We start from the raw sequence: 14,730 nt of genomic DNA, 5'->3' as shown, positions 1-14,730 counted from the left end.
AGAACAGGTTTAAGGTGTGCCGTTGAAACTCATCTTCTCAATGGAGATGTTGTGGGTGTTTCTGACCATTTAGTCCTTCCAGTGTTTCTGAAATGCTCTTAATTTTGAGCCCTCCGCCACCCCCCAGCTCTACCTCCAGTGAGGACGTGTCACATTCACTTTGGACAGTGGTCTGTCTGTCATCAGCCCTGGTCGGCACAGCGGGAACTTCTTTTTCCTGTTCTGGCCTTTCCTGCGGGTTCTTTCCTCCTGTCTTCTCTCTGCCTGCTCATGTCTGCTAGGAGATCCAAATAGAGAAGCAGAGGTGGCTTGCGCAGCCATGCAAATCTATGATAGGCCCAGAAGCGAAAAGAAACAAGGGATACAGGCTAAAAAGAAATACTTTGGGGAAATTTGAAATTTTTAATAAATTCTCTGCCACAGACAGAGATGCACTATACCACATTAGGCCTTTTTTTTTAAATTGATCTTTATTTGATGATTTTGCGTGCACAGCACTGCATTGTAAGGTGTTGCCCAACCCAGCAGGTCAGCCCCTTCACCACCCTTAGTCACCGTGCCTGGGGCTGGGAGCGGCCTTCTGCTTAACCTTCCTACTGGAACCATTCTCTGTAGGCCCCTGCGTGGCTGCGAGCACCTGTGAATCCAGGTCCCTGGGCCCACTGAGTGGCCTGCAAGCCCCTGTCTGACAAAACGAGATTCTCATCTTCCAGCTTTGGCTTCTCAGTGGAGTACGAAGCCTGGGAAGCAGCTGCCTCCATCTGCAGGGTGCTTTCTAACTTAGACACCGGGATGTTGAGCACCCAGGGCAAGGTCCCAGCTGCCTCCGCGTCCCAGACCTCACATATACTGAGCTAGCCCAGTTGGAAGCTGGGAGCAGACAGAGCCCAGGGTGCTCCAGCCATGCTGTGCGCCATGGCTGCGAGCTGCAGGAACTGACATTAGGCTTTGATTACTTACGTTAGAAACTTATCGAGGGCCAGCTCAGTGGGCCCTCTGCTTTGCCGGCCCAGGGTTTGCAGGTTCAGATCCTGGGTGCAGACTAGCACTGCTCATCAAGCCATACCGTGGCGACATCCCACATAAAATAGAGGAAGATTTGGGGCTAGCCAGTGGCACAGCGGTTAAGTGCGCACGTTCCACTTCGGCAGCCAGGGGTTCGCCTGTTCGGATCCCGAGTGTGGACATGGCACCGCTTGGCAAGCCATGCTGTGGCAGGCATCCCACATATAAAGTAGAGGAAGATGGGCACAGATGTTAGCTCAGAGCCAGTCTTCCTCAGCAAAAAGAGGAGGATTGGCAGCAGTTAGCTCAGGGCCAATCTTCCTCACCAGAAAAAAAAAAAACTTATCAAGCTCCTACAGTGTGTTTAGTGCTTTGCTAATGGTTGGAAAATGTCCATTATACCATGCCGCCCCAAAGAAACCACAGTCTAGTTGAGGGGATAAATGACATCATGAATGTGCCCTCTGGATCTGTCTTGAGCATAAAGGCCTAGATGCCAGGAGAGCAGGGCAGGTGCAGAGTGCAGTGGAGAGACCAAAGGGCGCCACAGGCCAGGGAGGCCGGGAGTGGGCTGTGGAGCAATGATGCATGGGGACTGAGGGATGCTGGACTGGCAAGCTTGGCTCTTGCTTCTGGGGTACAAAGGCGCTAGCTGGAGTGCAAGCTAGGCCCAAATCAGGGACCTGGCTGCAGGTGTGAGGGTCCCGGGCTGTCAGGAAGTGTCTGAGGGTGTCTTCTGTTGCTCCTGGTATGACTGAAGTGCTTCCTTTTTCAAGCAATCATCGATTGAACGTTTCTATGTGCCAGGCCCCGAGCGGAGCATTTTCCAGGCACTTGGAACTCTCGGAACAGTTCCCAGGCCGCTGTTAGTTTTATCTTTATTTCAGAGATGATTCCGATGCTCAGGTGTTCACTTGCTCAAGGAACTGCCTGCGGCCGCCGGCCTGATATGAAATGCAGAGCAGTCCAGTCTGGGACAGCACAGACAGCACAAGCGGGCCGAGGCGGGGTCCCACCCACGGCGCTTCTGGTTTCACTGGTGTGGGTGCAGTCGGGACATCGGTATTTATAAAAGCTCCCACGTTTGTGAACGCCAGCCAAGCAGCTGGGAGCTGGGGAGTAAGCCCCGCCGAGCCTCAGGGTCTTCTGACGTGGGGTCCTCAGCGCTGAAGGTTGAGGACTCAACTAGTTAATACGAACCACACTGAGCTCCAAAGGTCAGTGAGTCACGTGTGCCTTTTAATGGGGAAACCTTAAGAAATACTATCTTAACAAACCAGCATCTCATTCTGTCCCAGCCTCTTTCACTTGTAAACTATAGCTGGAAACAATGTATCCTTCCAGTTTATCCTCCAAGTGAAGTTGGTATTTCCCCTCTTAGAATGCATAGACCTTTCTGAGCTGCCAGGGGTCCGTGACTCCCAGTTTGAGAAACACTAACCACCCCCCGCTGCCCCTCCATCTCATCTTCACTCCGTGGTCCCAGCAACCAGCTGATTTCATGTGTATAACGATCCTTTACACTCAAGCCATTTCCCTGTAGCCTCCTGTTTCCCAAACAGGCGTTGCTAGTCCTCTCACACTGATGTGATCATCCCACCTCGTCCATCCCCCGGGGGACGCAGGACGTGGAGGCGGGTGGTCCTGAGTGCTGAGTGGAAGGCACCATGTGACCCTGCTTGGCGTGTGTGGGTTCTGTCACCTTCGTCCCGAAGCCTTCCTGCCATGTCCCTCTCAGACGGTGGGCATGGCCTCCGTGCCTGCCCCTCCTCCTGATGAGCTCTCGGGACCACTGGCTCGTTTGTCACTCCCTCACAGGCTACCATGTCTTTCGAGGCAGAGCCCTTTCTCCGTCCTGGTGGCCGCAGGCCCGGCAGTAAGAGGCACTCGGGTCGTTTGGATGAACTCTTTAGAAATAGTGTCCTCGGCTCCCGACACATAATACTTGTTCAAAAAAACTTGCTGAATAAATGAAGGGGAAATCTTAGATCTTTAGATAGCTTCAGACAGTGTTTAAAATGAGCTGCTCTTCAGGTTTCAAAGAACCCTGGTATACTGTACTGCGGCCAGGACCCTGGTATCGCTGTCAGGAACTTGCCTTATGCCCACCTTGCCACCTTGAGTGGCATCAAAAGTGCCTGGTACCAAGGGCCGCATGTTGCCACCCCCACCTCTGACCAACTGCCCTTGGCTAAGCGGCCCGGTGGTGAGATGCCTAAGGGACACTCGCAGCCCCCACACAAGGGAGGCCGCACATGGCGCACATTGTGGCCTCCTCGATCACCTCGTCTTCCTAGCTGGGCCTGGGGCTGGGCAGCATGCCCGAAACAGCATGTCAGGCTGAGAGCACAGGCAGAGCCTTCTGCCGGGAGGCGCACCATGCCCCTGCTCACGGGTGGACCCCTGAGGTCCAGGTGCGGACCGCCCCTCTCTCCGCACCTTGGGTCACTGTACTTCCCCAAGGAGGATGGAGAATGGAACTGCTGTCTCCTGGTGCCTGGTCACGGGCGGACCTGCTGCCACCTGATCTCTGCAGAAAGGACTGTGTCCTATGCTGCTGTCCCAGGTCCTTGGCATGTCTAAGCTGAGCTCTGGGTGGCCAGCAGCCACCCTTGGCTTCAGACTGAGCCAAATAAACCCAGAGGGCAGTGTGAACCACCAGCAAGCGCTGTGAGCTGAGAGATCAGCGCAGCCTGGCTCGGCGGGCAGCACCCTGCCCCATCACCTGCACAGGGTCACACAGCCTGCTGCCACGGCACGTGGCCATTCGTTCTCACCCATCCAGACTCTGAGGACACAGAACTGTTTTATTCCTAGCTGTAGCCTTGATACCTAGAACAGCACCTGGCTGTTCTATAGTCAGTAAATATTTGTTGATTGAATGAATGAATGGAGGCAGTAAGCGCCATGGGAGTTGGCAGAAGGGCAGCCAAGGGGGTGGGATTACCTCCTGGGTCATTCGGTGAAACTCCGTGGGCCCCTGTCCTGGGGGCCATATGAGGTCGACAGCCCCAGATGTGTCTCCCGAGTCACAGGGCAGACGGGGGTTGTGAAACACACAGCCCAGGTGTGGTGAGTGCCTTGCCAGGAGAGAGGGTGTGCGTGTGCCCTGCATGTGTGCCCCAGGGGTAGAGGGGGGCAGCCGTGCTGGGAGTCAGAGAATGTCCCTTAGGGGCACAACCTTTACACTAAGGCCCGTGGAGTGAGAGGGCCTCCCAGGTGAGGGAGCAGTAGGTGTGGAGGCCCAGGGGCAGGCACCAAGCGTACTGGAGGGTCTGGGAGAATGTCGACAGGGAGCAGGGGACGGAGCGGGGGCAGGGGCCCTGGTGGCCGCGGAGGGTTGGGTCTTTTAGGGCTAGGTGCTTTGTTGATTGCGCACCCTGCATTCAACATCAGTAGCAGTGGGGGCTGAACTGAGAGCAGGGATCACGGGGGAAGGGAGGGGTGAGAGAAGCAGGCAAAGCAAGAGACCCAGGAGACAGGATTTGGGGGGCAGTGAGGGTGGCACCAGGGGATGGGGGCTCCCAGGGGTCTAGCCTGACATGGAGACAGGGTCACACAAGCAGTGCAAGTGACAGAACCCCCTGGGCCCAGCTGAATAACAAAAGGAGCTGGTTATTTTATTTACTTATTTTTGAGGAAAATTAGCCCTGAGCTAACTGCTGCCAAGCTGCGTCTTTTTGCGGAGGAAGACTGGCCCTGAGCTAACATCCGTGCCCATCTTCCTCTATATGTGGGACGCCTACCACAGCATGGCTTGCCAAGCTGTGCCGTGTCCACACTCGGGATCCGAACTGGCGAACCCCAGGCCGTCGAAGCAGAATGTGCGAACTTAACCACTGCACCACCAGGCTGGCCTCAGAGCTGGTTATTAAAGGTGCAGAGAATCTAAATGGCAGGAGGCCAGCCACGTCCCATGGGCCTGGGGCAGGGAGGCGCCCAGCTGCTGGTTCTCGAGCCTGAGGTCTTGTCTCAACACTGTTTGCGGGCCTCATCATGCCACCATCCCCAAAGGCGGCTTAGGCAGGCCCAGGGCACTCTCAGTGGCACTCAGCTCCTGGGTCCAAATGCCTTACTTTCTCTGGGAGGTCCAGGTTCCACCTTCCCAGAAAAAGGCATCTTCCCACCCTCACCCCCCACCCAGCCACTCAAAGGACAGGCAGGTATCCTAGGACCAACACGGCTATTGAGGTCACATTGTGGGTAGGGGCGTCACGAGGGTCTGGGGAACCGTGTGCAGGCAGGCAGACCAGCAGCCAGTGCAAAGGCCCTGAGGTGAAATGGCTCCTGTGGTTGGAGCCACATGGGGCGTCAGGTGAGAGTCTGCAGGGCTGAATCCCACCAGGCCTTGCTGGCTGTGGGGGGAGCCCTGGGCGCCTCAGGGGTCAGGATTGCAGGTACAGGCAGCCCTCTGGAACTGGGGCGTTTTCCAGGGAGGCCCTCCCCAGGCCCAGCCCACAGCAGCTCCACCAAACCTGGCCCGGTGACTTTCGAGGGTCCAGGTCCTAGGCCTGCTCCCAGGCGGTGTGGGAGGTTGCCCCGGGGGGGCCCTCTAGGTGAGATCCCCGAGAGGCCTGTCTGAGCTCCACCCCGTGCAGGGCCTGCCAGGCTGGGTGGAGAAGGAGGACCTGATAGATCCGCCCCACCCCCCGCCTTCCGCCCGGCCCAGCCTGCACCGGTGCACCTCCTCGGTGGGCAGGGCCCCTTGACCTTGGAGGTCTCCCGAGCTGGCGCGCCTCCCCTGAGCCCCGCCCGTTGTTTTGTCCGTGCGGCCGCCAGGCGGCGCCCGCGGGCCGGTTTCGCGGAGCCCCGGACGGCCCAGTGTGGAGGGAGCGGCCCGAAGACGGGCAGGGGCGGCAGGCTGCGCAGCTGTCGCGCCTGGGCCGCTGCCGAGCGCACCTGCCCTCACGGTGGTGGACAGGTGGCTGCGGCGCCGCCAGGCTGCGGCCTCTGCCCCCGAATGGTGCATGGTGCTCTCGGTGACCCGTCACGCCACGACCACGCGCCACAATCGGGGTCGCATGGAGCCCTGAGGATCTGGCAGCTTCTGACTGGCCCCTCGGAGTTGGGGGTCTAGGAAGACTGTCTCAGGCACCGGCAGGCCCACCCACCGACAGCCCACGTGGCCCACACCATCAGGGTGGAGCTGGCAGTCTGCCAGGCAAGGGGGACCCTGTCTGCCCGCACAGGCTGGTCCCTCCCTTCTGGGTAGTTGGGGCTCAACCTTCAAACCCAAACCAAATGCCACTTCTTTCAAATGCCACCTCCCGGACCCGAGATCTATGTGCTGGGCCATCGGGGCTCTGTGATGCTTTGGCCTTAGACAGGCATCCCCTGGAGCTGGGCCATCCCCATCCCATCCTCTGTCCTGGGGCCCCACTGGGGCTCCTGTGTTTTGGCATCCAGGGCAGGAGAGCTGAGAAAGCCAATTGAAGCTGGAGAGAAGGAAGGAGCTGGAAGCTCTGCAGTGTGTGGGCAAGCCTGGGCTGGGGGCCTCAGGAGAGGCTGCTGTGGGCAGCGGGAAGAGAGGGCTGGTCCTCACCCTCCCTGGGCCTACCCCAGTGCTCCCGGGGCTCAAGGAGCCCTGTCAGGCCTTGTCCTACTCCGGATCTCAATTTTCCCCAGCAGACCTCCCAGGGCCCATCCCAGGCTGACAGGGTCCCCACCCTGCACTGTGGGGTTGGCAGCAACCAAGACAGCTCAGGTGACGGTGTACCAGGCAAAGGTCACCTGTTACTATGTCAAGCAGGCCTCCAGAGGCTGGCTCCATGCTGCCCACAGAAGCCAGGTGGGGCAGGCTATGGGGGTGATGGCATGGCCCCAGCAGCCTTGCTCCCCCAATGTTGGCTGCCTCCTGTTTGCCCTTTCTCCCTCACGATCTAGGCATGCCCCCTGCTCCAGCCCACCCACCTGTCTGTCCATGAAGCCCCCCTCCCTCTGCCGCCCCTCCACTGAGCCCCGGCCCAAGGAAGCTTTGTGGGGCCTCTCAGCACCCACTCCCCCGCTGCTCTGAGCCAGGCCCTGCCCTTCGAGAACACCCTCTGAGCCTGCCTCACACAGCAGCGCTTACCCCAAAGGACAGGTGCGCACACGGGGTCACAGCCACCTGGGCAGGTGCAGTCAGAATCGCACTGGGACCCACCTGTTGGTAAGGGGGCCGTCCCATTTCCCAGGCCTCTCCTGCTCCTCAGGAGCCAGCACCTGCACAGACTCAGGTGGGCTTGAGCACCCCTGGCCAGCCCTGTATTGTCAGACGGGAGGCTGAGACGGGATCAAAGTGCCCAGCTGTGACCCTCAAAGAAGACCTGGGTGTGCTCCCCCAGGAGCAGCCCAGCCTCTCCCCAGGGGGCCTCCCTAGGAAACTCACCTCCTCTGCCCCTCTCCCGCCCACCCTCAGTGGGGTCCTTATTGGTGAGAGTTCAGAGACCCTGGGGTCAGCTCCCTCCTCCAACACCCAGACTCCACCCTTTGACATCAGTGGACAACGGGGGCCCCTTTCTGTGCCCCACTAGGCCCCAGAGACTACCCGAGGCCTTGGCCAAGGCAGCTGCCCACCAGTGCGTCTCTGGGCCACTGTGAAGTGGGTGGTGACATCTGCTCCATCATGGGGTCAATGAGGCGCACACAGGGCCATCGTGTGGGAGGGAGCCCAGCAGGTCCCACCGCCTCCCAGAGATCGGCCCGTCTGAACTCAGTGCCGCTCATGTCTTCCCTTTAGGCCAGCATGTCCCCAAAATCCTAGGCCAGCAGAGCCCCTTCCCCTCCTTCCCGCAGTCAGTGAGGGGATGAGGCAAGGCTGGCCCCTTGCCAAGGCCTCTGAGGCCCAGCCTGGAGGGGACTGGTCTTGGAGCTGGAGGTCTCCACTGCTGCCTCACCTCCAGCTCCGCCTGGGGGTGAGCGTGAAGCCCCTGAGGCCTCAAACTGCAGTGGCTCCTGCAGCTTCACCAAGTGCCTCACGTGGCTGTGCATGTGTGCTGTGTGCACATGTGTGCATTCCTGTATGCTACAAGCGTGTGCACAGGCATATGCGTGCATGCGTGTTGTGAGCATGTTTGCATGCATGCATGTGCTGTGTGCATGCATGAATGTGCTGTGAGCCCGTGTACATTCATACATGTGCTGTGTGTATGCATGTGTCACTGTGTGTGTGACTGGGTGGGTCAGACATACTCTGCTATGTGTCCCATCCCCCCTCCGCCCTGCCCCACCCGCCTCCCCGAGCCTGAGAGTGGGCAAGGATCCTGGGGGAGAGAGGAGGGCTCAGAGACTGGGAGCAGCCCCTGACTGGGGAGGGGGCATGGGCAGGGCTGGGGAGGGATGCCTAGTAGCTGCCTTGAGGTGTCCTGGGAACGAGCCCAGGAGGAAGCCTGCACAGCAGCAATGGCAGCGCCATAGCAACGCAGCACAAAGCACTGGCCTACTTACACCCCGCCCCCGCCTCGCCCTGTTCAGTCTCTGCTCCTGGGAGGGGCTGCAGGGCCTTTGAGGCTCCTAGGGGCCGTGCGCCCCAGCCTTTGGGAGCTCATTGCCCTGGAAGCCTCCTGGCCTTCCCATAACAAAGGATGCTGAACCTGGCCCCGTGGAGACTCAGTTTCCTCATCCATAAACGGGGGTGGGGGTGGGGGTGCAGAAATGTCTAGTACCTAGTAGATGCTCAGCAGAGTAACCTCCTCCTCATCTCTTTGGGGGCTGCAGACCCAGTGGTTGTGAAAGGGCTTTGGAAGTTTCCAGTCCTGGAAATCTCAGGGCTCTGTGCTGCTGGAATGACTACAGGCCCCAAAGGTCTCTATGTCCCCAACCAAAGGCCTCAGTCTGAGGCCCCCGAGGCAGCACAGTGTCTGGGTGGGAGGGGGCAGCCAGGAACATTGAGGACAGAGTCCCAAGCTGCCCACACACCCCCTCATGGGACAGCGCCCTCAGGAGGGCCAGTGCCCTTCACATGCCCGGCCACCCTCTCGGCCTCTGTCATCAGCATGGCCAGGACTCCAGGGCCAGGCTCCACTCAGTGGGGGTTGGGGGGAGGGCCATGATTCTTTGAAGACGACCCGGGACCTGACACTAAGCTCTGCTGACAGCACTAGCTCACCTGTGCCTGCCTCCTGACCTTCAGGGCCAGCTCCTGACTGGCTGCCTCCACCTGCAGAAGCCCACCTGGCCTGGGGCCCTAGTGCGCTCAGAGCTGTGGGGATGGGGACAAGTGTCTCCAGTGCCCAGGGAGGCTGAGCGAGCTGCCCGAGGAGAAATGGGGCATTCGTGGGGCAGCCCTAGGGCCTGGGTGCCCTGTGCCAGCCGGGCTCTGTCTGTGATGTCCATGTGGCCCTGCCACCTTTGGCCACCCTGGGCTACGACGACCCAGCAGGGTCTCACTGAGGGGTCATCTCAGGTATGGTGCAGTGCCCTGAGGAGGAAGGGCCAAGGGCCAGCAAGGCTGTAAAAACACTTTGTGGAGGACCCAGGGCCTGGGGACTGGAAGCCCTTGTCCCCACAGGGGGTGGATGTCACCCAACATCATGCCTCAAAACCCCATGTTTTCCTGACCTCACCGGGGAGCGAACCAGGCCGGGGTCTGCTGTGTGACCTCGGGCCTGAGCACGTGCTGGGCTTCGGTCTCCCCACGGGGACAGGCAGCTGTGGGTGTCTGAGCACAGGCTCCAGACGAGTAGCTCCCTGCCCTACCCCAACCCTGGGTCCCGTGGGTCTGACCCAATTCCCCCTCCAGACAGGGCGTCCCGCCATCAGCCATCCATTCACTCCTTCATCTACAAGATGCTCTTCTGCATCCCCAGGGTCAGTGCCCAGCAACCACCTGTGGAATGAATGAAGGAGTAGGCATGAATGAATGAGTGAGGTTTGGAGGGGAGCAGCCCTGTGCACTGGGGTGTGAGTGGGGTTGGGGCTGTCCGTCTGTGCATGTGTGCATGCAAAAGTGTGTGCTCCCCTCCAGGCACCAGCTGCAGCCGCCCTCCCTTCCCCCACCTCAGCCCCCCCTAATTTATGCCACTTGCTGGTCCCCCGCCTGGCAGCAGCTTTGTCCCCAGGCGGATTCCCAACGGCCGCCTTTGGGAAGAAAGGGCCCTTCTCTGGCTGGTGGTGAGTCACCAGGAGGGGCTGGGCACACACAAAGGCCTCAGCCCCCCTCCCCACCCTGCTGGCAGCTGCCTCTTTGTCCCCAGCTCTCAGCCTAGGAGAGACCCCAAGAGGCCCCTCTGAGGCCTTGGTGAGGCCTGGGCTTCCTTCCCAGGAAGTGGATGGAGTGGGGGAAGGGAAGGAAGCAGCCCTCTCCCCGGCTTTGCTCCTGTTAAGTCACCGCACCTGTCGAGGTGCAGACTCTACCCCAGATGCCATGCTGGGCCCCGTGGCAGCTGTGGGGCTCTCGGCCCAGTGCAGGGGTCTGTGTTCAGCTGTCTGTCTGGGTCCCCAGGTCAAGCCAGCAAGCTTGAGGGGTGGGAGGCTGCAGGAAGGGGAAGGGGAGCCTGAGGTGTTAGGAGGCAGCCCAGGCAGCGGCAGGCAGCTCAGCCCCTGGCCTGGAGTGGGCTCGGTCACGGGAGGGGCTCTGGGGGTGATATTCCTTACCCTCAGCTGCTGAAACCAGTATCTCTCTGGATCCCATGACGCCTGGCAGGTGTATTTGTGCATTTGTCTGTGTGCATACGTGTGTGTGGCGTGTGGTGGGGTGAGGGGCTGGCAGGCCTGGGCACCCCTGGCACTTCCCCATTGGCTCTCAAGGAAACCCCACAAACCCAGCTGGGGAGCTCCTGTGGGTACCGTACTCCATAGGGCATGTGGGCTGAGGCTCAGAGAGGGCAAGTCAGTTTGCCCAAAGCCACCCAGCCCCCAAGGGGTGGGGCTGTGAGAAACCTGCCCCTCTTCTGCCTTCCTGCTTTTCCCAACTGCCCACATGAAGGTGAGGTGAAGGCGGGTCACCTCCTCCAGACTGCACTAGGCATCTCCTGTGCAGGGACCAGGGAGCCAGCCCAGTGGGGGTCAGCGGAGATACAGCAGAGTGACAAAAGCTGTGAAAAGCAGCAGTGGGGAACCCGAGAGCGCAAAAGGGTGGCGACATTGCCTGGTGGGCGCTGCAGCTGCATTTATCCAGCGCCTGCCCTCTGTCGGGCCCAGCACAGGGGGGATCCAAACACGTTCCTGGACTGCAAGGAATGTGCAGTTTAGCTGGGACCCCGGAAACCACCATTAGATCAGAGACAGGCTAGCTGCCGTCCTGGGATGTCAGTCACTTAGGGCTGTAGGGTGGAGGCCGCCCAGTGGGACTGAATGTGCTAGAGGGGGCACTGCGAGGGCAAAGCCCTGGTGGCTGGACCCAGGAGCTCCGTCACCATCTATGGGACTCAAAGGATTGGCTCCTCAGACCTCCCTCGCCTGCCCGCAGAGCCCGCTGCCCCAGCCGCCAGCTGGCAGCCCTCAGGCCTGGAGCTCCTTAGCAGTCTCTCCACGGAGGGAGGAAGTGGAGCCCAAGGGAGAAAACAAAACCCCTCATCTTGTCCCAGACAAACAGAGGCCAGGCTGGACACTGGCGACGGCCGCAGGGGGCTCGGGGCCCTGCCAGGTGTGGCCGCAAGCAGAGCCAGCCTCGCCCAGGCTGGGCTCGAGGTGGGGGTGCTGAACACAAGGGCTGGGGACAGGGCAGGGAGTGGAGGGCCAGGGTCCCACCAAAAGCTCTAAGCTCTGGCCAGGACCCCCTGGGCGCCCTGCACTCGGACCTGGGGGACAGGCCAGGAAGCGTGACCAGAGGAGGCAGAGGCAAGGGGGAGGTGGCCGGCCCGGAGAGCTGGGTCAGCCCAGGTGCAGGCACCCCCACTGGCCACCCTCTGCCTGGACTCCCAGCTCGTGGGCCTGGACCACAGAGGGTGCTGGGAGGGGGAGCTGGGCAGCCAGTGCACCTTGATGTCCCTGCCAGGCCGCCGGGCAGGGGATGGGGGTGGCCTGGGCCCCCGGTCCTCCCCCCGCTGAGAAGCTTCTCCTCGGTTGCTTAGTGGCCGGAATGTCCATTGTGCCCGTAGCTTAGCAACATGCTGCGGTCGCCCCCGCTGACCCCGCCCCGCAGCCGGCCGCTGGCATTCCTCGGCAGGCCCACCCCTCCGCAGGCCGGGCCTCATCCGCCTGAGTGTGTCCCAAGGCACAGAGCCGCCAGCATCCTGTGTGCCCAGCACCCTGGGTGACTGAGGTTCCCAGCTCAGGCGGCCATGGTTCTGCCAACTGCCACATGCTGGCTACTTGCCCTGGTGGCACTCTTGGGAACCATGAAAAGTCTGTGTTCAGATCTTGTCACATTCAGTGGTTCATGCCCCTATTTAGATTCACTTTCCCGGCAAATGTAATGACAGTGACAGAAAGCAGCCGAGCTGCCTGCGGCCAGGTGGGGGAGATGGACAGGAGGAGGCAGAGGGTTCACACAGGCACACACATTGGTACAGGACTCCTGGAGCTGGACAGTGAAATGGGTGTCATCCATTGTGTGTAAATTATACTGCAATAAGATGGATTTCTAAGGTATTTTCTTGGGGCACAGGATGAGGTCAGGCCTGTCGGTGGCAGCGAGCTGGGGGCAGGGAGTACAGGGTTGCAGGGGGGCGTGTAGAAGGAGACAGGGTAGTTATCTGAAGTTGGAGAGGCCAAAAGAGGGCCCCCTGGAGTATGGGATAGCACCTCCTCGGGGCGGGAAGTGAGGGGCCCTGCCGCTCTGCAGCCCCCTGCTCCTCTCCCGCCCTCTGATGCTGGGGGCCACTCTGATGGCCCACCCTTGACCAAGGCAAACTCGCTTCTGGGTCTGTGGCCATCAGATCCACGCTGGGAGGGGTGGAGAATGGACAGCTCATTGTTGCCTCTGCCAGGGACAGGCCACCTGCCCCACAGCACATGACCTGCTGGCCACTCGGCCACCCTCAGACCCTGCTGCCCCCAGCAGTGGACTACCTGAGAGAGGCACTGGGGTCCTGGACTTAGGAGGACTGCGGTCCTGGGAGGGGAGGCTGAGGGACGTGACCATGGGGAGTCCTCGAGGGTGGGGCTCCCTGGGTGGCTTCTTTCCGCTGCTGGGGAGCCTCAAGCAAATGAACAGTTGAAGCAGCCTGGGGCACTTTGTTCTTTTCTTTTCTTTTTTAAACTCTTTTTATTAGGAAAATGTCAAAGAAATGCAAAAGCAGAGAGAATAGCAAAGGCTTCCAGGCGCGAGGATTATGAATGTTTCATCGCTTATTTTGAGGCAGATCGCAGCCACTCCATCGTCTCAGAGTATCATTAACACACCTAAAAAAGCGTTATTCTTTAAACTCACGAAATATCCACTCAGGCTTCAAATTTCCCAATTGTCTCATTTTGTAAAATAAAGCATTTGGTTCATTCAAATCAGGACCCGCAGAGGTCCGTGCACAGCGCTCCTCTGCTGCCTCCTGTCACTCTGGAAGCCCAAGGGCGTCTGGGAGCCGCTGGGAGACACGGCAGTCCCGAGGGGAGGGTCTGGGACTCAGGCAAACATTCCAGCCAGACTGAGGCAAAGACGAGCTCTAACTGACGACAGTGCAGCCTCGAAAAGGGCGAGTTGGATGGTGCTGGGAGCTTCCATAGAGCTGTGACCACCCTGCTTAAGTTAATGAAAGTGTGTTTTGTTTGTTTTAGGAAATAAAAGAAAGGAAAGAAGAAGAGTTGGAGAGATTCTGGTTCCTCTGGCGTGACCGCTGGGCCCCCTACCCCCAGAGTTCCAGATCCAGTAGTTCTGGGGCGGGGCCTGGAATCTGCATTTCCACTGAACTCACAGTGCACACTGATGCCGCTGGTCCCGGGACCTCCTTTTGAGAACCTCAGCTCCATGGACTTCACAAATACCCGTGGCCATAGTTTAGGAATGGTTCTGTCACCCAGGACATGAGAACTGCCTTGGTTTCTAAAGATTAAAGAACCAAAACTAGTGTCTGGCACACAGGTAGCAGGAAAAAAACCCCCATATATGTATATGTCTGTTCATGTAGACATATATGTAGCTGGGTAAGGGGTACTTACTATGTTGTTACAAGGATGGATTTGGCACCCTGAGGTACCACTTGGTGGCAGTGTACCCAGGTGACAACATGAACATGGGCTCTGAGGACCTGTGACATCACCCACCTCAGTCCTCTCAGGGCCTCTCTGGGAGGAGGAGGGTAAGACATCAGGAAAAAAACTGGTGGGAAATAAGATGAAACAGGGTGAAGTTTTGTACACTCTTGCCAGATGGGCAGTGAATTTGGCTCTGAGCTTCCGAGTGGCTGAGGCAAAGAGGGAAGTAAGATTAGGCAAAGTAGTACTTCTTCTTTTTGTGGAAGGTTAACTCTGAGCTAACATCCGCTGCCAATCCTCCTCTTTTTGCTGAGGAAGATTGGCCCTGAGCTAAGATCCCTGCCCATCTTCCTCTGTTTTGTATGTGGGACACTTGCCACAGCATGGCTGATGAGCGGTGCGGACGTCTGCACCTGGGATCCTGGCTGGCGAACCTGGCGCTGCCAAAGTGGAACACGCAAACTTAACCGCTATGCCACTGGGCCAGCCCCCAAACTAGTGCTTCCTGACCTTTAATGCTGTTCAAATCACCGGGGAATCTGTCTAAAATCCACCTTCTGATTAGGAGGTCTTGGTGTGCATGTGGGAGGGCACTGAGATTCCATGTCACCTAACAAGTCCTCCTGGAGACGTAGGTGCTGCCACCCACACACCAAATTTTGAGTACAACTCAGT

At 59.2% G+C, this 14,730-nt stretch overlaps 1 long non-coding RNA gene across 1 annotated transcript; it reads left to right on the top strand.

Moving 5' to 3' along the window:
- Positions 1 to 12,058: 12,058 nt before the first annotated feature.
- Positions 12,059 to 13,971, top strand: LOC139079316 (uncharacterized). Its single transcript, XR_011532848.1, has 2 exons — positions 12,059 to 12,513; positions 13,639 to 13,971. It is a non-coding gene; the product is annotated as an uncharacterized lncRNA (long non-coding RNA).
- Positions 13,972 to 14,730: the final 759 nt, after the last annotated feature.

Source organism: Equus przewalskii, chromosome 25 (genome assembly GCF_037783145.1).
Source record: "Equus przewalskii isolate Varuska chromosome 25, EquPr2, whole genome shotgun sequence".
Classification (NCBI taxonomy): domain Eukaryota; kingdom Metazoa; phylum Chordata; class Mammalia; order Perissodactyla; family Equidae; genus Equus; species Equus przewalskii.
The sequence above is the reverse complement of the archived record's forward strand: the minus strand, read 5'-3'. Positions and strand labels throughout refer to the sequence as shown.